The following is a 27570-nucleotide window of genomic DNA, read 5'->3' as shown; positions in this document are numbered from 1 at the left end:
GGTGCGTTCTATAGGGCAAGGAGAAAGCTTTCAGGTAGTGGTACGTTTGTTTCAATGTAGCCAGTAAGAGGGTAATAATAGAGGAGAAAAGGGAAATTTTCCGAATTTTTCACATAATAGCGGGAATTAATTGTTTTGGCTGGAAGCGCTGCCATCAGACAGACGAAAACTGTCTGAAAATAAACCGTAGTGCTCCAAGAATATATCCTACAAGTATCATGGCGATATGTAACAAAGTAAGAATGAAATAAAAAAAAAAAAAAAAAAAAAACTCATTGTACCTCAGAAATTCACCATTTTCTTACCATTTCCAGAACATGGTTTATTATAAACCTCAACTGTACTTCTTCTAATTATTCTAGTAAAACTTTTTATGGTGCGCTGTGTAGGTTAAGGATGAGGCTGTTACACACTGGTACATTTGTTCGAATGTAGCCAACAAGAAGGAAATAATAGAAATAAAAAAGGGAATTTTTCCCAAAATTTGCCCCTAAAATCTGGAATTAATATTTTTTGTAGCTAGCAACACTACTATCACACACACAAACTATCTTAAAATAAGCTTTGGTATCTCTCTAATATATCCTACAAGTATTGTGACGATATCTAATAAAGTAAGCATGTCAATTAAAAATATCTCATTCTACCTTTATAAAAATCACAGTTATCTTTCCAATTAGAGAACAAGGTCCACTGTAAACCTCAACTGTACTTTCCCTAATTATTCTATTGAAACATTCTATAGTGCATTGTGTAGACCAAACACGAGACTTCCAGATACTGGTACGTTTGTTTCGATATAGCCAACAAGAGGGAAATAATAGAGACAAAACATAATTTTTCCAAAATTTCCCCCTAAAATCTGGAATTAAAATATTCTGTAGCTGTCAACACTGCTACCAAACAGACGCAAACTATCTTAAATCAAACATTGGTACACCACTAATATATCCTACAAGTATTATGGCGATATTTAAGGAACAAAGCTTCTATTTACCAAAAATATATTACGGTAGACAGAAAAGTAAGCGAAAATTAGAAAAATCAAGGGCTAGAACCTAAATACGAATTTTACGTGCGCCCCCTAATTACCCCATTGTAACGATCTGTATTTTCGTTTGTTAAGTAAGGACAAATGTTCGATTGGCGTAAGTTGACTTCCACTCGGACATATAGGTACGGATTTATAAACAAAAATTTCTAATTTTTTGCCCAAATATAGGAGAATTTTAATTTCCCTAAAATGGCAAAACTGCGCGCAGGCCCGTCCAATTAATGTCAACAGTTAGATATCCATCCGAGGTATCTACCTAACAAGTCTTAAGAAGGTCTTTTTACAACGAAGGAAGCTACAGGGGAAAAAAGAAGTAAAGGAAATTCGAAATTAGAAAATTCTCGAATTTTTGACTGGGGTGAAATTTGAGAAGGAAATTTGACACCAGAAGAAAAAAATAATATGATAAACTATAGTCCAACCACATTTTGCAAGAATAATATCCCGATATCTTAATTAGTGTCCACACTGGAGCGGATTAAACAAGTGACACACCTGTGTGTGCCACTTTGGCCACCTGGGCCACCGAGTATACATTTGATTACATTTTTTTGACTACTAACTCGTGTTGTTGTTGTAGTTATAGTCTCGACTAATAATATCATCGTTGTAAACAACAACTTTATGAGGAAAATTTTCTCTCCTTTTTACATCTTAGTTCCAACACTGTTGGTGAGAAATGTAGGGTGTTTCAAAATGAACATCGGGGTTTTAAGTCTTCGTAGTACTTATTACATTTTATGTACAATTATAAGCAATGCATCAAGTAAAAGAGCACCTCAAACATTCTTTGCTACAAGTGTTCAATGTGAGATTCATTCGTCACACGGCACACATCTAGTCGATAGGCGAAAAAGGCCCATAAACTTTCCGCCATATGGCACAAAACACATTCAATTTAGGGGAGTTTCGTTTCAATTGTACCATCTCCTGAGGATTTGCTGACGGTCAGATGCAAATATTATGAGTGTTCACATTAGCTCTTAGGTGAAAAGTCGATTTATCACTGAAGACGACACGATCCAGAAAATCTTCATTGTTATGCAGGAATATTTCACTTGCAAAATTGGCACGTAAACCGTAGTCTGTAGGCTTTAGACCTGTAGCAACTGCAAACAATAATGACGTAGTTGCAAGCGTCTCCTTAATATTCTTCACACAGACGGTTGCACTGTACAGGTTCTGTCTTTATTAAAACACAAAAAGCTTTCTGCTCTCTAGTCTCCATCTTTGCTACTTGCTCTTTCTAACGGCAGACAGAAGAAACAATGCATGTACATGCGTGCGTACAAAACTGTTTGAGTTGCTCTTTCATTTGATATAATATTTATAATTGTAAGTTAATTGTAATAGATACTACAAAGTTTCAAAACCCTAATATTCATTTTGAAACACCCTGCATTACTTCAAATTGAGTCATCCTATATTCAGGTCCTAGTCAATTTGTCGCCTCGTGCAATGACATAATTTGCCGCCTCCCAATTTCTCCAGAAAGAACAAATCTTAGAAGTCATGATTTTAAGTATGCTACTCCAGCATGAACAACAAACGTGAGGGTAAGCACAGTCGCACTCAGAGAGGCTTAAATACTTACTAAAAATGCAATCCCATTGTATCTTTTTTTTTCTTTAAATGTTAATCTATTATGATAGTGAAAGATAAAGCAAACACACCTGCAGAGGAAAGATGGTAATCCTTTTTATAGAATTCACTATCGAGCTTCAGTCTCAATGTATCAGTTTGCAATTCCAGTGCAGCTAGCTCTTTTATCTTTATTTCTTGATTTTTCTTCTACATCTTCTAACATTTAAAAAAAAAACTTGTTTCTATCTTCAATGATAAGGAACTTGCTTCTGACAAAAACAAGATTACTTTTATATCAAAATTGTGATAACTTAGTAAATGGAAAAGATATTCACGAATATTCGAGAATTGAATTTTTGCATTTGACAACAATCAAGCAATATGTGCTCGGATTTATTCGACCATTTGCTTTAGCATTGTCCATCTGGCCTTAAACTAATGCAACCTAAACATAATTTATGAATGTTGTATTCAAATAGAAGGTCAGCTTAGTAAATGTAACTACCATCATCATTAAGTCTGTTTCCAACAAGAAATATTTAATTTAAATAATATACTTATGACAGATTTTGCCGGACCATCCAAGCTTGCCGTTCCACGCAAATGCACGTGTTGCATATATACAGTGGCGTATTTAGGGGGCTTCCGAGCTTAAGCCCCCCCGAAATCTAACTTACTATAGTAAAGTATATGAAATATCTTGCAGAATTTTCACATTTTCAGGCAAATGCCCCCGAAAGTTAGCAAAGCCTCTCCCGAAACAAAATCGTAAATACGCCACTGCATATATGGTAGAGCCGGCTCTGCATATCATATATATATCTAGTCGACACATTATTTATATATGACATTTAGAAAAATACTATTAGGCAAATTAGTATTAGTTTCTACCTTTAGACAAGTTATTGGAATTTTATACTGTTCGTGACATTTTTTTCGTACTTATTAAAGGCCTGCATTCACGAAAAAACAAAATTCCATTTCTACTTTTATTTCTTAGTTGATATTAATGAAAACTGCTGAAACCCGAATTGTTAATAGGTATGGTATTCATGTAAATTGTAAGATATTTGTAGCGTATCAGTATCTAGCGTTTAATTTATGTTGCATTTTACGATGATTACACCTACATAAAAATATTTCATACTTAAATAGACGTAAGATGCATTACAAATGACTATTTGAAAAAAAAAACGAAATTTAGAAAAAAAACAAGAGGCAATGTTTTTTTTTTCTAAAAAAAAAACGTACATTTCTGAAAAAATACGAACCGTTTTTTTTCTATTTACAACACTAAGTTGGGGTGACACTGGACAATAAATGTGTGTCGTTATGAATGTTCGAATACATGGGTTATTTGCTAGGGATGTGGCTTAATTATCAGAATGATAGATTCTTACCCATCTGGTTAACGTTATATAGTGTCAGTCTTCACACGAGATATTTTTCAACGCTAAATAAGGTGCTTGTTTCACGATTGCAACTACACCTTAATCTTTGTGTTAAATAGAACCTTCATGTAGTGAAAATTTCCAGCCCGTGTTTGTTCACGTAACCTGATTACCCCTAATACAATTTTTATAAATTGTTGGTTGCTTCGTCGTAGCTAGTCACACGTCAAACTGGTGTTAGCAAAGGAAACGCAGGATCGTTCGCAATGGGTTATTCAGACCTCACGTTAAGCTGTAGGTATTATCTGTCAGGAAAGTAAATGTACACCTATTTTTCGAGTCTGGCATTCCTGCTCTCTATCCGTGGAGAGTATGAGAATTAAATCAATCAAATGTTTACTGAGGGGCAAAAAGAAAAGTTTAATCTGAATAAGACATTGCAGAGGGACACAAGATGTGAATACGAATAGTGCATAGTGTAAATAAAAGACGACACTGAAAGAGAAAGCCAGAAACAGCTGTTAAACTTAGAAAAAAGAGTAAAAATTGTTGAAGTGGGAACATTAAACACAAATACAACAAATACGCCGACAACTAAGCGATCCCATGCCATGATCTTGGTGTAGTGGTTAAGGTGCTGGCTAACAAATGCAAAGGTCGCTAGTTCGAATCTTTGGTAAAGACATTTTTTTTTAAAATTTTTGTTATTAATACATGCAGCTCATGAGAGATGATAAAGAGGTCGTATTTAGTCTTTCGTAGCAATTATTATTGACAATGTTTAGTACTGATAATATTTTTTGTCTTTGTGTATTGCTTTTATTCTTTTCTTCATTTCAAAAGAGAAGAATATCCGAACAAATGCCACCAAAATTCCTCATATTTTGAATGTAAACGCCATTTGCAATTAGTAAAGAATAAAAATTGAACGTTCCGATGTAGCTGCAAAAAGTAAAAAGACAAACATGGAAGTAGAGTGTTGGAATCCATACTCATGGTTATTAAAAATACAATTTCTACATGCTTTACACCTCCCGACCACAGTTCTACGTTAGCAAGTAAGAGGTTTGTGTTTAGGTTAGGCTGGTCAATTCGTTTTGCAAAGGGGCCCGGTTTAGCTCTGACGCACCACATTTGCGAGAAGGGAGCAAAACACTTTTTCTCTCTCCCTCTGTGTGTCTATTTATCTATCTATCTGTGTATATATATATATATAACGCTATTTGTGAATGCCATAACCACCCTGATTTTCAGCGGATTGAGATTAAACTTGGCACAAACATTAATTGTTGAAATATCTTCAGTTCGTTAACCAGAATAATCAGATGAAAATGTTCAAAATGGCGGCACTTCAAACTCCCAAAAATTTCCAAGGGAACCAAATTTCGCCCATAAATAGGTATTTAGAAAGTTTGAATAACTTTTCCTCTTTTACTGAAATATATGTGTGCAGAGACTTATTGAAATATTGGACCCGATTAATCGCATAAAGAAGGTTCACGCCCTTTCGCTACGGTCAGGCTTTTTTTTTTTTTTTTTTTTTTTTTTTTGCAGGAGGGGGTTATTTTCGTATCGGAACAAGATGATTGTTAGTGATGATATGAAATTACACATTGAAAGTGAAGTAACTTGTGAAACGTGTTATTTGAAAGAATAATATAATAAATGTGCTTTCCCCTAACACAGAGAACTGTAAATCATGCATTTCGAGTTCGGGGGCGTGAATGGCGAGGAATGTTATTTGATTTGCTTTTTAGTAACACATTGCATCGCAAATAAAGGTAGACAACATTAGTGGTAAGTAAAATAATAATAATAATAATAATAATAATAATAATAATAATAATAATAATAATAATAGGTGTTGTTTGTGGCAAAGCAATATCTTCCTCAATTCTTCTTCAAACGTAATAATTGTAACGCCATATCTTCCTTACAAACAAAATATTAGCAATTTATATCGAGAGAACGGGAAATTGTAGAGTGATGGGAGCAACGTTGGACAGTAGGCACTCATAGTAATCAGAAAAATAAGCGATTTCAATGCAAAATGAACTAAGAGTCATTGTCATGGGTAGTCATGGAGCCACGGCAGAGCCCTCTTTAGGCAAAATGTCGATAATTTATATCGAGAGAACAGGAGGTGATAGTGAGATGGGACCAACGTCGGACACCGTGGACCCATAAGGCGCATCGAAAAAAATTAGGGGGGGGCGTCAGCTAGCCTTACTTATTTCCACATAATAATATAAAATTATATTGTCGAAATACACACACGAGTTAGCTAGTAATATTTCATATTATTATTATTATTATTATTATTATTATTATTATTATCGACAGCGTCTTTTCATTACGTGTGCATGTTTGACATGAAGCCAAAGAGAAGATCCATCATTCGTAGAAAGAATAAGAGTAGTCAGTTAGTTTAACTGTGAACGACAGCGAAAAATACGAAAAGAGTGATTACCTGTAGCCACTGGCGGATCCAGGGCTGGTGCGATCGTTCCCTCAGAAGAGGGAACTTTTTTCATTTTATATATATAAATAAAACCCATCTCAAAGTTTGGAGCCCTTAAAAGTAACAGTATGACACCCCCCCCCCCCAGAAGTCTGTCCTGGATCCGTCTCTGCCTGTAGCGAAAAGAAACAATACTTTCTCTCAAATGGATAAAAAAAAACAAGCCGAGATAGATTAGAACTCGCATGGACGGCGCGAAAATCAGTGCTTTGTCCACTTTTTTTCTTTAACTGACTCACCGAACGTGTTTCAGTAACTTACTTATTGCTAATATTACTTGCTTCACTCGTTTAACTTGCTTTTTCTAATAACTTATAACGACAGGGACACGAACACAGAAACATAAGGAACAGTTAAAAATCATAGATGCTCTCCCGCCGGGAATCGAACCCGGGACACCATACACCAACGGCGCACTTGCTAGTCACTAGACCAGCGGGGAGGGCACTGCTCACTTTCTGTGTCGTTAAGGATTACGACCACTGTATTGCCAGCTATCACTTCTGTGGGTTGTATACTATAATCACATGTTTCTTCTTTGCTGGAAGAGTTAAACCTACATTCTATGTAATACATGAGGTATTTAGACCTACATGCTCTTCATATAATGTAATAAAAGGGTCATGCTGGGAATAAGAAAAAGAACATTCCTTGGACAAAACGGAAACTATTGGTATCATAAATATTTATCTACGAGGCATGCGCAGTAGTATATTTCAGAATAGTTACTGTTTAGTTCAGTAAACGAAGAAAGGGGTATAAAAAAACAAATATGTCGCGTCAACGAGATCGACCAGAGTTGACAGGCGAAAGCAGATGTGTAGTAATACAACAACTTGGTTAAATTGATAATTGGTTCTTTATTCTGTAGTAGATCGTATCACAACTTTACGGGAGAGCAGAGAAAGACTTACTAACGCTGTCATATAGTAAGCTTTAGTAACACGATCATACAGACACAAATGGATGTAACTGTGAGTACTACAACTTGGATTTAACGAAAGTCGTTTAGATATTCAGTGGTTTGCAGGGTAGTAGTATAAGACACACAAAGTTAAGACACAATACAATTCTTCATACCTCAGCTTCCAGTAACTAGATACATGCAATTTCTGGATAGATACTGAAACTGCTGTCGGATTTTAATACATGACGTATTGCAGGATACAAAATGCTTTGCATTACTTGTTTGTTTGTAGATAGCTACTAGCTTAGTGTTCTGAAAGGTTGTGTATAAACTAGGGATAGTCAATTCCGGAATTATTAGTTTTCGGACTCCCGAAAGTAAAACCGGACAAATTCCGGAATTCGGAAAATTCCGATTTTGGAATAATTCCGGAATTCGGAAAAATCCGGAATTTAGAAATTTCTGATTTCGTTTACATTCCGGAATGCGGAAAAATCGGATTTTTTTCGAAATCCGGAGTTTTTCTCAATTCCGGAATTTTCTAAATTCCGGATTGTTTCCGAGTTCCGAAATTATTCAGAATTCCGGAGTTTAACTGAATTTCATAATTTTCCGAAATCCGGAAAGTGAAAGTTCCGCTTCCGAAGAATGAATTTATTTTGGTTAATATGAATCGTGGCGGAAATAAGTCTTTGACCAGGTAATGGCGATTAATCGGGTCCAATATTTCAATAAGTCTCTGCACACATATATTTCAGTAAAAGAGGAAAAGTTATTCAAACTTTCTGAATACCCATTTATGGGCGAAATTTGGTTCCCTTGGAAGTTTTTAACAGTTTAAAGGGCCGCCATTTTGAACATTTTCGTCTGATTATTCTGGTTAACGAACTGAAGATATTTCAACAATTAATGTTTGTGCCAAGTTTAATCTCAATCCGCTGAAAATCAGGGTGGTTATGGCATTCACAAATAGCGTTATATATATATACACACAGACAGATAGATAAATAGACACACAGAGGGAGAGAGAAAAAGTGTTTTGCTCCCTTCCGCACCTGTGGTGCGTCAGAGCTAAACCGGGCCCCTTTGCAAAACGTATTGACCAGCCTGACCTAAACACAAACCTCTTACTTGCTAACGTAGAAACGTGGTCGGGAGGTGTAAGGCATGTAGAAATTGTATTTTTAATAACCATGAGTATGGATTCGAACACTCCACTTCCATGTTTGTCTTTTTACTTTTTGCAGCTACATCGGAACGTTCAATTTTTATTCTTTACTAATTGCAAATGGCATTTACATTCAAAATATGAGGAATTTTGGTGGCATTTGTTCGGATATTCTTTTCTTTTGAAATGAAGAAAAGAATAAAAGCAATACACAAAGACAAAAAGTATTATCAGTACTAAACATTGCCAATAATAATTGCTACGAAAGACTAAATACGACCTCTTTTATCATCTCTCATGAGCTGTATGTATTATTAACAAAAATTTTTAAAAATGTCCTCATCGAAGATTCGAACTGGCGACCTTTGCATTTGTAAGCCAGCCCTTTAACCACTACACCAAGATCATGGCATGGGATCGTTTAGTTGTCGGCGTATTTGTTGTATTTGTGTTTTATGTTCCCACTTCAACAATTTTTACTCTTTTTTCTAAGTTTAACAGCTGTTTCTGGCTTTCTCTTTTGGTGTCGTCCTTTATTTACACTATGCAATATTCGTATTCACAGCTTGTGTCCCTCTGCAATGTCTTATTCAGATTGAACTTTTCTTTTTGCCGCTCAGTAAACATTTGATTGATTTAATTCTCATACTCTCCACGGATAGAGAGCAGGAATGCCAGACTCGAAAAATAGGTGTACATTTACTTTCCTGACAGATAATACACTAAAGTTATGTCATTCTCAGTAACCTCTATCAACTTCAAATTTTATTTTTCAGAAGAGGAAGCATTCATCATTGAATGACTTGATTTCTTAGTAATTACGGTTCAATGTCAATAATTTGAATCAAATTTTCATGTAGGTAAAAAAAAAAAAAAAAAATCTCCGGCACATTGCTCTTGACGTAGCAGATGACCCCGAATTCACTTTATGTAAAGTTCTTGTTTTTCGTCTTAGCTAAGGGAATGGCGTAGTTGCTATTGCTACAGGTTACCATTGATCGCTTACAGTAGAAGCTGATGTGATTCAGATCCCACGTTAAGGTATAGTTGTACATCTCCGTGGATTCTGAAGTGACATCGTTCTCAGATACCTCTTTCTGTTCTCTACCTTTTAAGTTTCAGAATATTAAGGATTCATCATTGAATGACATGCTTACTTTGTGATTATGATTGTGTTAATCATTGGATTTATAAAATCTTCATCGGGTAAAAAGCTCCAGCATATGGTTACATATCCGCGAGTTCAGTTTAGGGAAAGTTCGTGTTCTTCGCCGTACCTCTACGAATGGTGCAACTTTGGTTGGGGCAGGAAACGAAGGATCGTTCCCAGTGGTAGTTTGTTTGGTTTTCGTCCGACGTTAAGCTGTAGATCTTTGTCCGAGATTATGTCTCTGCGGCGAAGGACGTAAGTTAAATGAAAGTCGAAAGTCTGCTGGTGTTTTTTTTCTTTTTAAAGTCAAAAATGCGGGGTGATGTCATTCTCACAGATATTCTTCATATTTACATTTTATACATTCAAAAATATCAAAGTTAAGACAGTGTTGAAAATGTACGATTATGATATAAAAATAATAGGAACGGAATGAATAAAAAAATATAAAAACATTAAAAAAGAAAAAAAAATGCAAATATAAAGCACATCCTGCCTACGAGTTACCCACTTTGCTATCCATCATACCTCAGTCCTAAAAGCACCGAGATGTGGCTGATACTCAGGTCCACCACGAGGAGTTGGGGTGACACTGGACAATAAATGTGCGTCGTTATGAATGTTCGAATACATGGGTTATTTGCTAGGGATGTGGCTTAATTATCAGAATGATAGATTCTTACCCATCTGGGGAACGTTATATAGTGTCAGTCTTCACACGAGATATTTTTCAACGCTAAATAAGGTGCTTGTTTCACGATTGCAACTACATCTTAATCTTTGTGTTAAATAGAACCTTCATGTAGTGAAAATTTCCAGCCCGTGTTTGTTCACGTAACCTGATTACCCCTAATACAATTTTTATAAATTGTTGGTTGCTTCGTCGTAGCTAGTCACACGTCAAACTGGTGTTAGCAAAGGAAACGCAGGATCGTTCGCAATGGGTTATTCAGACCTCACGTTAAGCTGTAGGTACACTAAAGTTATGTCATTCTCAGTAACCTCTATCAACTTCAAATTTTATTTTTCAGAAGAGGAAGCATTCATCATTGAATGACTTGATTTCTTAGTAATTACGGTTCAATGTCAGTAATTTGAATAAAATTTTCATGTAGGTAAAAAAAAAAAAAATCTCCGGCACATTGCTCTTGACGTAGCAGATGACGCCTAATTTACTTTATGTAAAGTTCTTGTTTTTCGTCTTAGCTAAGGGAATGGCGTAGTTGCTATTGCTACAGGTTACCATTGATCGCTTACAGTAGAAGCTGATGTGATTCAGATCCCACGTTAAGGTATAGTTGTACGTGTCCGTGGATTCTGAAGTGACATCGTTCTCAGATAAATCTTTCTGTTCTCTACCTTTTAAGTTTCAGAATATTAAGGATTCATCATTGAATGACATGCTTACTTTGTGATTACGATTGTGTTAATCATTGGATTTATAAAATCATCATCGGGTAAAAAGCTCCAGCATATGGTTACATATCCGCGAGTTCAGTTTAGGGAAAGTTCGTGTTCTTCGCCGTACCTCTACGAATGGTGTAACTTTGGTTGGCGCAGGAGACGAAGGATCGTTCCCAGTGGTAGTTTGTTTGGTTTTCGTCCGACGTAAAGCTGTAGATCTTTGTCCGAGATTGTCTCTGCGGCGAAGGACGTAAGTTAAATGAAAGTCGAAAATCTGCTGGTGGTTTGTTTTTTGAGTCAAAAGTGCGAGGTGATGTCATTCTCACAGATATTCTTCATATTTACATTTTATACATTCAAAAATATCAAAGTTAAGACAGTGTTGAAAATGTACGATTATGATATAAAAATAATAGGAACGGAATGAATAAAAAATAAAAACATCAAAAATGAAAAAAGAAAAATATAAACACATCCTGCCTACGATTTATCCACTTTGCTATCCATCATACCTCAGTCCTAAAAGCACCGAGATATGGCTGATACCCAGGTCTACCACGGGGAGGTGGGGTAACACTGGACCAATAATGTGCGTCGTTATGAACGTTCGAATACATGGGTTATTTGCTAGGGATGTGGCTTAATTATCAGAATGATAGATTCTTACCCATCTGGGGAACGTTATATAGTGTCAGTTTTCACACGAGATATTTTTCAACGCTGAAGAAGGTTCTTGTTTCACGATTACAACTACATCTTAATCTTTGTGTTAAATAGAACCTTCATGTAGTGAAAATTTCCATCCCGTGTTTGTTCACGTAACCTGATTACCCCTAATTCAATTTTTATAAATTGTCGCTTGCTTCGTCGTAGCTAGTCACACGTCAAACTGGTGTTAGCAAAGGAAACGCAGGATCGTTCGCAATGGGTTATTCAGACCTCACGTTAAGCTGTAGGTACACTAAATTTATGTCATTCTCAGAAACCTCTATTAACTTCAAATTTTAAGTTTCAGAAGAAGTATTCATCATTGAATGACTTGCGTACTTAATGATTATTATTAAATGTTAAAATCATTTGTTTATTAAAATCTTCAAGAAAAAAAAAAAAGCCCCTCCGACACGTAGCTATTCAAGTAGCAGGTGACCCCGATTTCTGTTTATGTAAAGTTCGTGTTCGTCGTTGCTAAGGGAATGGCGTAGATTCTATTGCAGCATTAGATCCAGTATCGTTTTGAATGGAATTTTATGTGATTCAGACCTTACGTTAAGCTATTGTAGGTGTATGTCACCGTGGATTCTGAAGTGATATCATTTTGAGAGACCTCTTTTTGTTCTTTACGTTTTAAATTTCAGAAAAGGAAGTATTCATCATTGAATGACAAGCTTACTTTGTAATTATTCAATTTACTTGGTTCCAACTTCTACGTCATTTAAAATATACTTGTCTGAGAGTGGTAAACCTGTTGAGAATTCTTTCTCATCGTTCCTGGGGTTGTAGATTGTACAGTAAAGTCACTGATCGAAATCAAATAGGAAGTGAATTGAGTAGTTACTTTGCATCTATCCCTAGCCCAACTCATTATCCCCGGATTTCCTTCGCTGTAAGCAACAAGCTGAACGTACAGATTTATTCTCCAACTCCGGTGCTGTGGAGCCGTGTAATTGCACTTAAGTTTTTAATGTATTTTTATTCGTTCTAAACTCTATTATGGTTGTGTAATTTACTGTTCTGCTAGGGTCTCTTCTTTACGTCAGCTGGATACGGTCCATCATTTTGGTGTTCGTTTGTCTATAGGTGCTGTCCGTACTAGCCCTATACCGAGTTGCACAACAGTTATTTGATTCTCTGTTATTTTGTTCTTGAAGCGGGTGATCGCGATCGTCGGTGTGCGGCACGTCATCGTGTTTTCAGAACCTTCGGGATTCGTACATTAGACCTTGTGGATGAATTGGCTATTGCTGTACTGGACTTGTATCCCTTTGGTTTTCTTACTATTCCGCTCTGGCAGATAGATTTTCCTAATATATCACTTCAGTTGGCGTGTTGGTAAGTCTGCCACTACTGATCACCAATATCAGCAGGAGTTTCGTTCTTTGTTACAGCACTGTGTTGCCTTTCCGCTTTTTTATACGGATGTCTCGAAACAAGGTTGCTCTGTTTTGTGTGTGTTTGTCCTTGGCAATGCCCGTTGTGAGTACCGCATTCCTTGCTTTACGTCCATATTTAGTGTTGAGGTGTTTGCTTTCTCCAAGGCTTAGATTACCCTATGACCCATACTATTGTCCGTATTCTGATCCTATCTGACTCCAAAAGTACTCTTAACAGCCTTACTAACGTTTACACGCAACACGCTCTAGCTCAACGTATTCTGTTAAAATGTCACTCTCCTTGCAGCTGGTTCCGTACTCCAATTTTGTTGGAACCCCAGTCATGTGGGTATTTCTGGTAATCAACAGGCGGATTTTGTACCAAAAGATGCAGTTCTTCATGGTAATGAACTCTTTGACACCCCTGCCCTGCATTTACCTTTACCCGGTGTTCAGTTCTCGTATCTTGCAACTAAGGCAGTTGGATTGTAATGTAACCATTTGCGTGCCGTTAAATCTTGCTTAGAAGTTTGGATCTCTAGTTCTCGACCGTCTCATTCAGAAGACATACTTTTAACTCTCCTACGGATTTGACTTAGCCATCTCACGCATGTCTATCTTTTATATGGGGTTGCAACTCGGGATTTTCTCTCTTTTGGTTCATTCTTGTCAATTCATCATCTTGTCGATTCTCCCACTTTGTCTCGGCTTCGACTGCGTTATAACATCCCACTCGACTGAGATTACTAGTTAGCAGTAACCCACATTTTATTCTTCGACTCATGAGGTTTTTACAATATATCCAAGTCTTGCATGCACTTTAATTTTTGTGTGTGGATGTCTTTATTACTCGTATTTTCATTACCTTATTACTAGCTTTAATTACTTTAGTTCTTTTTGTTTTATTGCTATTTGACCCATGTTACCTTGGTGTTGTTTTGTCATAGCATTTTTCATGGTGTTTTATTTCTTTTTGCACAGTTTTATCCGTACCAATCACTGCGAACCCCACGTACACCTCTTGCCGAGCAGCACTGGCAAAGAATATTAACCTGTCATCGTTTCAACTAACATCCTCTTTTGTTGTGTGCATGTGGTCTAACTTGAGTATCATTTTCCTTTTTACTGTATGTTGTGGTATTTGTCTATTGTCTTCTACTTGTTTCGGTATACTCAAGTTTTTTGCTTTTCAATTTTCTCCAATCTTTTGCTTGATTTTAATTATGGTTCTGAATGGATGCAAATACACCTAGTTGTTGGCAGACCTATATAATTGCTTACTCTTACTATCAGAACATGCCGTAATCTGGTGAGTACCATTTTTCTGTAGGCCATCGTTGCTATCTTCAGTTTTCCTTATAATGTATTCCATAAGAAAATTGAATAATAATAACGGATCTCTTTGTTTTAGGTTATTCTCGGCGTGAAATGTCGGTAGACAATATTTCCTTACTCGAACTTTACTTTTGGTTTAATTTAAACAAATCTTTATTAATTTAACTAGCTTTTTTAGTATACCAAATTCGGTAACTCCAATTGTACAAGGATTTCCTACTAACCGAATCGTAGATCTTTCTGAAATCTGTAAATAATTGATGTACCAGAGTATTGAACCCTGTTTCTTTTGAGTATTTGGCGAATGGTAAATATCTGGTCGATACTTGATTGATTTTGCCTAAATCTTCACTAATCTACAATAATTTCATCTGCGTATGGGATCAATCTTGCTAAGAGCGTTCGAGATTTTGTAGGATATCAACAGAAGAAATATGCTTCGGTAATTGTTACAGTAAGTCTTGTCGCCTTTCGTAAGAATTATAACAATTATTGATTCTTTCCACTCTTGTGGCAATTTCTCCTTGTTCCAGACGAGTTTCACAATCTTTCTCCACCATCTAGTTAATTCAGCGGAAATGTGCATTTCACTTTCTCCACGAACATTATTCTTTTGGTTTTGTATTTAGCAAATTGTAAAGAAATCTTTTCACTTATTAAAAATACTATCTGTATCCATGAGAAATGTTCTACCCACTTTCTTTAATATACAGGGTGAACCGCTTACCTTGAAACGCTCTCGTAACTTTTAAACTAATAAATAATATTCCGTGAAATTTTGTAGCATACAAATATCGACAGCGGGACATTGCCTGACATACTCTGTAATACCACAAGGTTACAATGGTGCCAACCCAACATAGTTTGGGAGTACTTGACCACTCTCCACCTACCTGCCTAAAATTGGTGTGCAAGTACTGGAGCATTCTTAAACATGGATATTTGGATAGTTCACATACCAGTTCCTTAGTGATGTCTTGACTTGACTACGATAGGTCCCATAGTAGTGAAGCCATGAACTTGTAAAGTTCAGTTGCTTCTCATATTCGGCACTCTATAACTTCAAAACTATCCACTTCTGAGCACAGGTCAATATGACTTTTTTTCTCTTATTTTGATGTGAGGAATCTGTTTCCAAAATATTGTGACACATTTTTATAACACCGTGTAGAAATACAAACATCTTTGAACATCTAAATTTTGGAGTCATCTAAAACAGTTACAACGCAGGTGAGATGGTCGTGTTTAATGCACATACAAAGTACCTTAGTGTTGAATATTACAATCGTCATATAATATATTTGTAATAAGTAGGAACAAGTTTCAAGGATAGTTAGACTTTATTCAAAAGGTTTTATTTAGAAAAAACGACTTAAATAGGTATCATAACCAATCACATAGGCGATTTCCAATAAATGTAAAGATCATAATTCCGTTTACAGAAATTTGATATCTGAAGCCATTCCAGAAATACCAAAACATGGGTAGAGATTCCTATCCTGCTTAAAATGAGGTAGTTACGGGATTTTTATGTTGGTTTCGTCTGCCTGTATAACATTACAGCAATATTGTTTGTTAGTTATCATTACAAGTTCTCGCAGTTACATCATTTTAACCAGCGTTACAAGCTTTACCCATGTTTATCGTATCTCCTAAACGAGTTCAGATACCAAATTCCTGTAAACGGCATTGTGATCTCTGAGTTTATTGTAAACTATCTACTGATTGGTGGATGTGATACTTACATAGGTTTTTTTTTTTTATTATTATTATTTTTAAGGAAGTAAAATTTTAATCCTTTGTAACTTGTCAGAAGTACATCTTGATATGGTTATAGTATTCGACGCTATGATACTTCCGATATTCATTGACACGTATATATCTTACTGTTGTATTATTGCTGTTGTAGAAGATCCCAAATTTTGGATGTTTACGGATGTTTATGATACTATAGCTTTCTTAGTTTGTAATACTGTGTAGTAAATGTGATATTGGAAGTTTTCACTTAGCATGTTGATTTTAAGTATACGTAGTGGCACTTAAAAAAAAAAAAAAAAAAAAAAAAAAAAAAAAAAAAAAAAAAAAAAAAACGTTGGGTTGACAACACTATTAATCCTGTGGTGCAGAGTATGTCAAACCATGTTCTCCTATTGATATTCAATTAGTTTAAAAGTTAAAAGTTACGAGGGCGTTTGAAGATAAATGATCCATCCTGTGTAAGCCGATATTGATGGCTTTATCCATGTCCGGATATTTTTTTTTTTTTTATATACTGTTATATTCAAGTTCAATAACCTTAGCTTTAGAAAAAAAAAAAAAATATTAGTTTGTTCTAAGTTTTGAAAATCTCTAACCTGATGACAATGAAATTCTATCGTTCGTATTTTGTAGCTAACGTAGTATTGCCTGTTTTCTCTTCGCTAGTTAGTGTATTCCTGGTCGAATCATGATTTGTTCCTTTGTATTTCTGCGTGCCCTAGTTTTTCTTTGCTGAAATTTTAATGTTATCCGTAATTTTAACTAATTATTTTTAATAGTACTGTGTTTCGAACATTCTATAACCGAGAATCTATTCGATACTTCAATCTGGCATTCCTTTTTTGCCTGGCTCTCGTCTGAATTACTAAAATTAAATATCTATTTCCATATGCTGTCTGCTTTTTTGAACTATAATCTCTATCTCACTTATAATTGCTGCTACCAAGTAGTGGACAGTATCTCAATCACCTGTAAACGTTCGAATATCAATTATGCTTGTCTCCTATCTACTAAAACGTGATACATTTGGCTGTTTTTCCATCTGTTAAGGTACAGATATATTCATATGAATGTTGCGATGTGGAAATTGTGAACTTTTCACGATAAGATTTTTTTAATGTACCTAAAGTGTAAGGCCGGCCGCATATCATTCGGTATGTGGGACAGCCAATCCGAGACAGAGGAGATATGGGGAGACAGAGAGGCCGGATTCATTCACCGCATATTGAAAGCACTCACACGGGAGGGTCCTACAAGTTGTCGCTGAAATCTGATTACCACATAGCATATCTAATAGAGCATCATGAGAAATCAAAATGGGTAAAATTTAAGGTGCTATGGTCCAGAAGGATAGGAGCTACGGGGCTTCAAAATTTGAATATCGAAAAAATTATATCATGGAATTATGTACATTTAAAGTAAATATCTTGAGAACCGTTAAAGCAATCAAAACAAAAGTTGCACAATATAATGAGAACAAAACGCCCTATCAAAAACCACAAACAGTGTAGCCAAATCTGCATAAAAATATTTTGTTCGAAATAGCACCATATACAAGTGTACACAGGTGTAAAATGCACTATGATCACTAAACTTAACAGTGAAGTGTAGTGGTACAGTTTGCACACTATTACAGCTACGTTTGCTGAAACTGTACATCGGGAAGTCTGATATGTGGCAACAGAAAGTAATAAAGGAATCTGGATCTCATACTATGAATTTAGTTCTAACCACACAACACCGATAGTATAACATAGCAAAATGTCAGCAGTGTCACAAAATATTGATGCATTTGAAAAACGAAATTGAGTGAAGCCATTTTTACGTCATGTGTCAGCACCGAAGCTATATAGGACGGAACCTAAAGAGTAAAGTGGTACCCGAACCACTATGAAAGGCGAAAGATGACAATGAAATGCAAGATGAAAAGTACTACATGAACCTCAATGTCCGAGGCGGGATTGGAACCCACGATCCCTAATAAGTCGGTGACCTGGCCTTCTAGATCACACGTCTATCCGGGCAGATTAAAGACGAAATGAGGTAGTAATAAAATAATTATATTTCCAATATATGAATGTGGTAATATTACAGTGTACTAACATAATCATATGGTATGTAGGAGAGGAAGTAAAAGAATATGTCATTTAACACGGAAGACATAAACCAAGAAGTACTCTTCCAAATATTGATAAGATAATCTGGAGAACCAGTTTACAGAATTAGAAAATACGTGTTTCTTTCCTCGCGTGCATCATTTTGTTTCCTCGAATTATCTGCTTATTCACCGCGACCACGGAAGTGTAATGGAGATCCCTCACTTTTTCTAAAGCATTCCTTTATTACCACCTGTCACCACATATCAGGCTTCTCCATTGGACATTTTCAGCACATGTAGCTCCAACAGTGTGCAACACTGCACCACTACACTTCACTATTATGTTTAGTGATAATAGTGCATTTTAAATCTGTGCACACTTGTATATGGTGCTGTTTAAAACCAAATATTTTATGCTGAGTCGGCAACACTGCTTCACTTATGGCAACACTGTTTGTGGTTTTCGATAGGGCGTTTTGTTTTCATTATATTGTTCAAATTTTGTTTTGATTGCTGTAACGGTTTTCAAGATATTTACTTTAAACGTACATAATTTCACAATATAATTTTTTGGATATTCAAATTTTGAAGCCCCGTAGTTCCTATCCTTCTGGTCCATAGCACCTTAAATTTTGCTCATTTTCATTTCTCATGATGCTTTATCAGATATGCTATGTGGCAATCAGATTTCAGCGACAACTTGTGGGACCCTTCCGTGTCAGTACGCAATTGAGAATGAGGATTAGTGCCTCGCTTGTAAAAGCTCACGATGAGCAAAACCACGGAAACAACAGTAATTTGTTACTTAAGATACACTGGGAATGTATGCTATAGTCATGTGTTGACATTGAGTTTTATGAATACTTTATAATTCAGCTGATAGAAGCCTTTCTAAGCAACAAGCATACTAATAGTTTTAAATATATATAAGAAGCAGTCTTCGCTATGCTAGTGTTCAAGTTGAGACAAAGAAAATATTCTTTAATAATTTTTGTATTAACTGATACAATTAACGTTATACGTAGTCTAAATTCATGTAACTGTTAATCTCTTCAACCACCTGACTGATCACCATAAAATTTTTGACATATATGCGGTTCTGGCGTGGGAGTGTTTTTAGCTTTTCACTTTGACGGTAGAACTTACGTAGGGGGAAATAGAAAAAAATAAATATAACTTAAACAACTCATCCGATCTCGATCAAATTTCAACATAGATGAGGTTTGGTCCTGGGATTTTTTGGTAATCATATCACTCACGGTATAACTTATGAGAAGGGGAAAGGATGGGAGATACATATAAAAATAAATAAAACAACTCTTGGACCACTCGACCGATCTCGATCGAATTTGCAGCGTAGATGAGGTTCGAGCCTGGGATGATTTTTATTATTTTACTTTGACGGTGAAACTTAGGGAAGGGGGACGTGGGAAATAAAATAAAAATGAAAATAACTGTCTTCCTGACTTTATCACTCTTCAATTACCCGACCGGTCTCGATGAAATTTTCATCATAGATTAGGTTCAGACCTGAGATGGCTTTGTTATATCACTTTGACGATGCAACTTGGGGAGGAAAGAGGGGGAGGAATATTTATAAATGATCAAAAAGACAGATATTAGTGTCGAATCTGTAGTTTTTGGGGTCGCTGACATGCACAGTGATACTTCTGATGCTGAATAAATCCAAATTCAACACCGCAACTTGGGGGAGGGGGAAAGGGAAATACATAAAACTGATCAAAACTAAGTCATATTAGTGTCGAATCTCGGGGTCGCTGAGTTTACGGTGACACTTCCGATGCCGTGGCTCGCAACATGGAGGAGGGTAAGGGGAAGATATGTAAAAATGATCGAGAATGGCTGATAGTGTCAAATCTATAGTTTTTGTGGTTGCTGAGATGAACAATGACACTTCCGATCCCGTTTAAAACCATATTCAGTCCTGCAATTTGATATATAAAAATGATCAAAAATGACCAATATTAGTGTCGAATCTATAGTTTTCGGGGTCTCTGCGATGAACAGTGATCTTTCCGATATCGTTTAAATCGATGCCACTAAAAACGAAAACAGTATATTTCACGGATACAAAACACATGAGATACGGAATTGTGCATGTAAATTTTCATTTTAACCCAGCGAAGCGGGTAATCGATGCTAGTGTCTTATAAATATCACCAATCAATCTCCAATACATAAGTTACTTGAAACATCAAGAGTCGCGGTGACTTAGTGGTAGAGCGTTCACTTTTGGTACAGGGATCCCTGGTTCTATCCCAGCTCGTGCCAAGTGAACTTTCTGGTGGACAAATCCCGTGTGCGTGGGTTTCCTCGGGGTTCTCTTGTTTCCTCCCACTTTCTTCATTCCACCATTTCATTCATTTCTCATCATCACCTTCTTCTTTAGCCTAGCTGGCATAACTGTGGGCCGTAAAACTGAAATATTTCATTTCATTTAATTTTGAAACATCAAGTGACTTGTGTAAACATTTATGTATAGCAGATGGGTAATTTATCTTGATTCTTCTTCTAATTTTCAAACTAATTAATACAAAATGTTGAAATTTCGTACCGTGCAGATATCGATAGGGGAACATTGTTTGATATGCTCTATGATACCATCAGGTTAACAGTCTTGCCAACCCAATATAAAGTTATGTTTTTTTTTTTTTTTTTCAAATAGTATTACGTCAGATTATTACATATTTAAAATCTACATGTAAAATAGAAACTTACAATACCAAACTTTTTATGCATTGTTGCAAACTAAGGACGCTACAGTATCACGAACATCGGAAAACATTCTAATTTTGAGTGGTTCTACAACAGCAGTAACGTAAGCGACGCGGGCGAAGTAATGCATATTCAAAGTACTTTAGCGTCGAATATGCAATTGATGAATTATTTATGTCAGCAGTTTTTCGAATAAAGTCTTTTGAAAAAAAAAATCAAAATTTCAATATCGTGTATATTTGTTCCTATTTATTCGAAACCCATTATATCACGACTATAGTATTAGACGCTGTCAGTTAGGATGCCCATTGCCTCGCCAGTCTCACTTGGTTTATTGCTGCTATAGATACCAAAATTTGATGTGCATGATAATGCACCGTCGTTAGTTGCAACACTGTGTAACAAATATGATATTGTAAGTTTTCATTTAACATGTAGATTTAAAATGTGTAATAATCTGTCGTAGTGCCACTGAAAAAATGCAACTCTGTGTTGAGTTGGCAACACTTAAGGTGATGGTATTAAGGAATATATCTAACAATGTATCCCTCCCGATATTTGCATGGTACAAAATTTCAGCGTTATCAGAATATTAATTTAAAAGTTACAAGGACGTATCAAGATAAATGGTCCACGTGTATAGATAGATAAAGAATCAACCTTAGAAGGGTCGTAGTATGCCGTACCGCCAGGAAAACAAGCACTGTCTTGATATTATTGATATAATTATACATGATTACGGTTTCTGCTTATGTTTGTTATACAATTAACATTAAATATTACTTTTTTTTTGGGAGGGGTCCCTGGTTCGATCCCAGGGCAAGTAAGTTTTTGGAAGATAATATCATGTTCTTGGGTTTTCTTGGGATTATTCCATTTCCTCCCAAATTATCAATCTACCAATTCTTTCATAATCCTTCACTTTTATTAATCATTCTTCCCTTAGCACGAAGAGCATAAACGAGAGGCGTAAAACTAGAAGTTTCAGTTAATTTTCCATTTTCAGTCATCGTTTTCATCTCTTTCATTGAAAAAGAAAATACTAATATGCAATATGAGAAAGTGGTAATAAATATGTTGGATGTGTCGCATATGTGTCGATCTTTGGTGGAGGTATTTGCTTTTGATAGAAACGCGAATAGTGGTCGGGTTTCACATGAACACTTTCAATGCTAATCTCGAGTAGAGCTTGTAGTACTTTATTAGTACAACAGGGCGGAGCCCGAGTCTAGATCGGCTATTACATTTTAGTCTCTTTACCTACTGTGAGTAGTGGTCGGTTGCTGATTGTGTGCAAAATCAATTCAGGCTTGCACCTAGAAAAAACTTTTTTTTAAAAAAAAAATAAAGGCTTAGCAGTTTTTCGAAATGAAGACTTTTGAAAAAAAAAAACCTTCCAACCCCTTGTAACTTTCTCATTCACTCGGCATACATCATATCATGATCATAGTATTAGCTACTAAACTAAATTTGGATATACATAGCCCTCCTGTCTCATTTATTGCTCTTACTATTGTAGAAGCCACCAAAATTTGTATGTTTCTGATACTATAGCGTCCTTAGTTTGCAACACTGAAATGTACACTTGTAAAAATGGTACCAGGTAATTTTGGAAACCAATGTAAGGCAATTATTGATTTGATACATACATAAAATTCACAAAATTATGTAGGACATGTTGTAGTGTCTTGAAGAAGTCTCAAGAGCAGTTTCATTTTTATTTAAAACAGCCTAGGAACACATTACTATGAAAGAAACATAAACGTGTTGCATAACAATCTTCTCAGGAAAGTGTGATCTTGCAAGTGGTTCTTTCCTAATAGCCCCATCTTTCACACAGCTCTTACTACTGTGAAAAGACATATATTTTCCAAGTAGTCCCAAAAGCGAGGCAACTACTTGCTACTTGAAAACAGTACATTCTTCGGTCTCAATAAAATTTTATGACTGCAGAAAAAGGTATCATGGACTAAGCTGTAGAAACATCACAAGAAGAAGAAAAATTAATTGCAACAAATAATAAGGGGTAGTATGAAAAAAAGAAAAAAAAAACTTTCCAAGTAACCCAGTTTACGGTATTTCAGAGCTACATGTAAAACGAAACATGCCACAATTTTGTTTAGTGTTGCCAACTAAAGATGCTACAGTACCACAAATATTCAATTTTCGGAGGGTTTTACAACTGTAATAAAGCAATTGAGATGAAGGAGGCGGTGCGTATCTAAAGTAACTTAGTATCGAATACTATGACCATGATATGATCCATTTCGGATAAATAGGAAGAAAGTTACAAGAAACTGAAATACAGGCTTTATTTCGAGAAAGTGCTAAGATAAGTGTCGTATCTAAGAAGTTAGATGGTTTCCAAGAGACAAAACAATCATAATGCCATTAAGAGCAATTTGATATCTCAAACCGTTCCGGAGATATTGTAAACATTGGTAGAGTATGCAATATTGCTTAAAATGAGGAATTTGTAGGGAATGTATAAAATGATCGTTGCTTTCTTCTGCATCAACGTATAACATTACAATGATAGTATTTGATAGTTGTAATTACAATAATTCAACAGACGAGATATTTGTACTTTATATCGTAATAGAAACATTAATTTATTTCTTAGGTGAAACAACTGGGCCGATTTCTGCGAAATTATTAGTCGTTGAGAAAATGCAGTATGAGACTTCGTTTCGATGCGGGGACTAACAGGTCTTGTATCCAGGCGTACCGGAGGAGTTGCCTCCATGGATCTTTTTGGGGGGAGTGGGACAAAGATCATGTTTTACTTTCATGATTTTCTACCAAAACGTCTTCCTCATCCTAGATCATTGAGTGTGATTTAAGTTATATGGTGTCTGGCAGTATGAATTAACATTTGCAGAAGACTTAAAACTTAAACATATTTTGGCTGGCACAAGTGACTTGTTTTCCTTTTTTAAGTGACTCGTTTTCTTTCCAAGTCAGCCCTTTATAGAAATGCTACTCTAAAATAATTCCAGTTTAATCTCTTCAAATTTAAAAAGAGATGAAATTTACTTGTATGAATGCCAATTATCTGTAGTACCATAGATTTTGAAATTAAACAATTCTATGACTTCTTAATATGTGCGACCTGAGAATCTAAAGAGCTATGAGCCAATTAGAGAAAAGAAATATAAGTGAAATGCTATTTCCTAGATTTTTTCTCTTAATAAACACACACATAAATAATCAATACTTGGAAACTGCATGTTAACTGATAGTTGTATCTTGAATTGTTACTTCAAAATGTACATTCTAATAACTTCTGATGTTACTACATTTGGAAAGAAACTAAGTCCATGCTCCTGTTTTTTGTAAAAGGGATAATCACTATTTGTGACATAAGACTATGAGACGTAACAAATCAACTATTTTATGTATACACATTGTATTATCATAAGTAAATAGACACCCGAATAATGAGCCTGTATCCATTTCTAGGTACCAGTGCACAGGAGGAACCACTACTGATGCTAGAGTTTGTATTTGATGGACTTCCGTTCGGATGTAAAACCAACTTCACTGGCGTGGTATCCAGTAAGTCATCGATGACATCCTATCACAGGTGATAGCATTTGTCAGAGAGGAATGCTTCAAGTATTATTATTATTATTATTATTATTATTATTATTATCAAATCTGTGTGGCCGTCTGTGCAATTTTAGTTGTAGGAGATGCCAAATATTTTATATAGGATTAGTATCCTGCTCATGCTGAGGTTGAACCATACTTTTCCTCCTACCAGCAGGTTGTTACTTCATCTTATAACACGTACCCCGTCATCCGTATGAATTCTGTTGTGGCTATTGGTTAGCGCCGACTCGGATTCCATTCCCGGTAGGAGCTTGTGTGATTCGGATCCCTTAATCTGTAGGTCCACATCTCATGTAGTCTCGATACTGAACGGGACGCTAAACTCCAACCAATCACCAGCTCGTCATTCATGCGTTGTGTGGCGTCTCGCGACACGTCCCCAGAAATCTAATTCCTAATCCTAATCGTTCATTCATTCATTTTCAAGTGAACCTTTAGTAACGTGCGACTTTTCATAAGAAATTATACTCAGGTGTTGTTTTATTCAGTCATATTAACACACAGAGCAAGTAGGGTCTATTATTTTAACCTTAAATTAAAAAAAAAAAAAAAAAAGTTTCGCAAGTCAATTCGTGTAAGGCCAAATTGACAAATAAACTATGGTGTTTATAATTATTAAGACGTATTCAAGACGTCATTTTCTTATATTTTCCGCAATATAAGAATTGTTGGTAGCTTTTGCTAAATTTTTAAAACATAAGTATAATTATTGCTGTATGTATGACCGCCCGCAGGGTGAGGCAAAGGGGTCAGTTACATCACCTGTATTTTCGAAAAGTGTTCAATTCTTCGAAATACATGTCAAAACTTGTTACATAGGCATGCTGATACACAGTTGCATTTAATAAATTAGTAGGAAATTCTATCGTGCTATAGGTATTTACTATATTTAATATATGCAGTGACGTAGACAGGATTTCATTTCGGGATGGGTCCGGGGGTCCTCCCCAGGAAAGTTTTTGGCAATGGGGAAATTAAAACGCAATTTTAGGGTTTCTTTTAACAGTTTTAAAATTTTCAGGGGTCCAGTGGCCCTCAGTGTTTGGTAATGCTTGGTTATGTGGGGACTGAAAACGTAATTTTAGATTTTATTTTAACAACTTTTCGAAATTTCGGAGAGATCACTAAAACTAGTAGTATTAAGACTATGTCCTTTTCAGATATGATATGCTAATATTGTTAGTTGTAGATTTACATATATACAATTTTTTGTCGAAATGTACCTTACATGTGTTTAGTCTATTAACTTTCACGCGCTATTTAAGCGCACATTTTGATTGCCATTCATTCTGACTGCAAAATCTCTATTAAACGTTTGAAATGAAATGATTTTATTTTTATTTGACGTCCTAGAACTTGTTCTTAGGAGATGGACGATTAATGAAAGGGAGTGATTATGAAATTAAATTTTGTGTGCTCTCTTACCGGGAATTGGGCTCGAGACAATGTACACAACAGGAGAGCACGCGCTAGGCCTTGGTGCAAGTTCAGGCCCGTAGGCAGCCCAAAAATGTAGGGGGTGGTAGAAGTAAGGGGGGCTCGACCCAACCATATTATAGTTCATTTGCAAGCCTACCGTGAAAATTTTAGGAGGGGCCAGTGAAAATTTAGGGGGCAGCCCACCCTAGCCAACCGTGGATACGGGCCTGTGCAAGTTAGTTGTAAACCTGAGGAGCCCCGCAAAATGTTCCCAATTGGGCCCCGCACAACCTAAGGCCGGCCCTGATAAGAACAGCCTGGCACCAGGAACGTGGCGGTCCCATCGCCCAGTTCTTCGGAATTTCAATAGCCACTAGTCCTGTAGGTTGGGGGTTAAGAGCTCATACCCCATCTTGTAAAACTCCGGTTGCAGATGATCGTCTCGATCAGCAATCTGCCGTAGGGAAATAATGTTACTGTACAATTTGATGCCTTAGATGAAACCGGCTGATCTGCTGTAGTAACTTGTTTTGACAGTTTACTAAGGTTTGGAGAACGTCGGACGTATTCTTTGTTGTGATCTGGCAATGATTTATGGGCCATATTCGCATTTTTTACTTATTTTGACCTGGCTATGGTTCTTAGATCTGATTTTGGGTGTTCTCGGGTCTTGTAACGGAGGACTGAAGCTTGTACTGAATGAAATGATGGCCTGAAAGGGAAAGTTAGGAATGCAGAATGTTTGACTATTAAAAAGCCTGGCCTCTACCATGAGCCGGTGGGTTGGAGGTCTCTGTAAAAATACCCATCAGTCGAGTATAGAAGTTGCACTGGCACCTCGCACATTGGACCTGGAGTCATCGTTCAGGTTCCTGACAAGGATTGTGGTAGGTAGTATTTGCCACCTCGTTGACCCTACAGAATGATGATGGGGAAGTGGAGGAGATTATCGTCACTTTAACAACAGGGCACAGCATCGAATCCCCTTAAAAGACTTAGAGAAAGTGAACAAGTAAAAGATCGTAGAAGATATCCCACGATATTTGATTAATAAAGATGCAAAGGAACAAACTGCTTTTAGTGTGAATAAACTTCCACCTTTTGTTTCACTTAGACATTTGCTATATGTAGCCACTGGAATTTTTCCACCGGGGAATATTCACAAATTTAGAAATGGACTCCTCTTATACAGACTGTAAATGAGAACGTTGTTGCTCAAATGCACCACATTGGGCACAGTACCAGTAAAGTTGAAACACATCATCAACTGAATATCAGCAAAGGGAAGATTACTTGTTTTTACCTTCGAAGCTTGTGGAAATCCGATATCAGGGATGAAT

At 36.1% G+C, this 27570-nt stretch overlaps 1 protein-coding gene across 8 annotated transcripts in view; it reads left to right on the top strand.

The window, feature by feature from the left end:
• The window catches only part of Pi3K21B (phosphatidylinositol 3-kinase regulatory subunit alpha), a 730269-nt gene that overhangs the window by 22116 nt on the left and 680583 nt on the right, over nucleotides 1-27570 (top strand). For 5 of the 8 annotated variants that reach the window (XM_081762374.1, XM_081762373.1, XM_081762367.1 and 2 more), the window contains exon 2: nucleotides 24659-24782. The gene's annotated coding sequence lies outside the window, so the exon portion shown is untranslated. The remainder of the gene's footprint in view (nucleotides 1-24658; nucleotides 24783-27570) is intronic. The other 3 variants (XM_081762370.1, XM_081762372.1, XM_081762371.1) reach the window with 1 other exon arrangement.

The sequence above is a fragment of the Thermobia domestica genome, chromosome 6 (assembly GCF_964235325.1).
Source record: "Thermobia domestica chromosome 6, izTheDome1.hap1.1, whole genome shotgun sequence".
NCBI lineage: Eukaryota > Metazoa > Arthropoda > Insecta > Zygentoma > Lepismatidae > Thermobia > Thermobia domestica.
The sequence above is the reverse complement of the archived record's forward strand: the minus strand, read 5'-3'. Positions and strand labels throughout refer to the sequence as shown.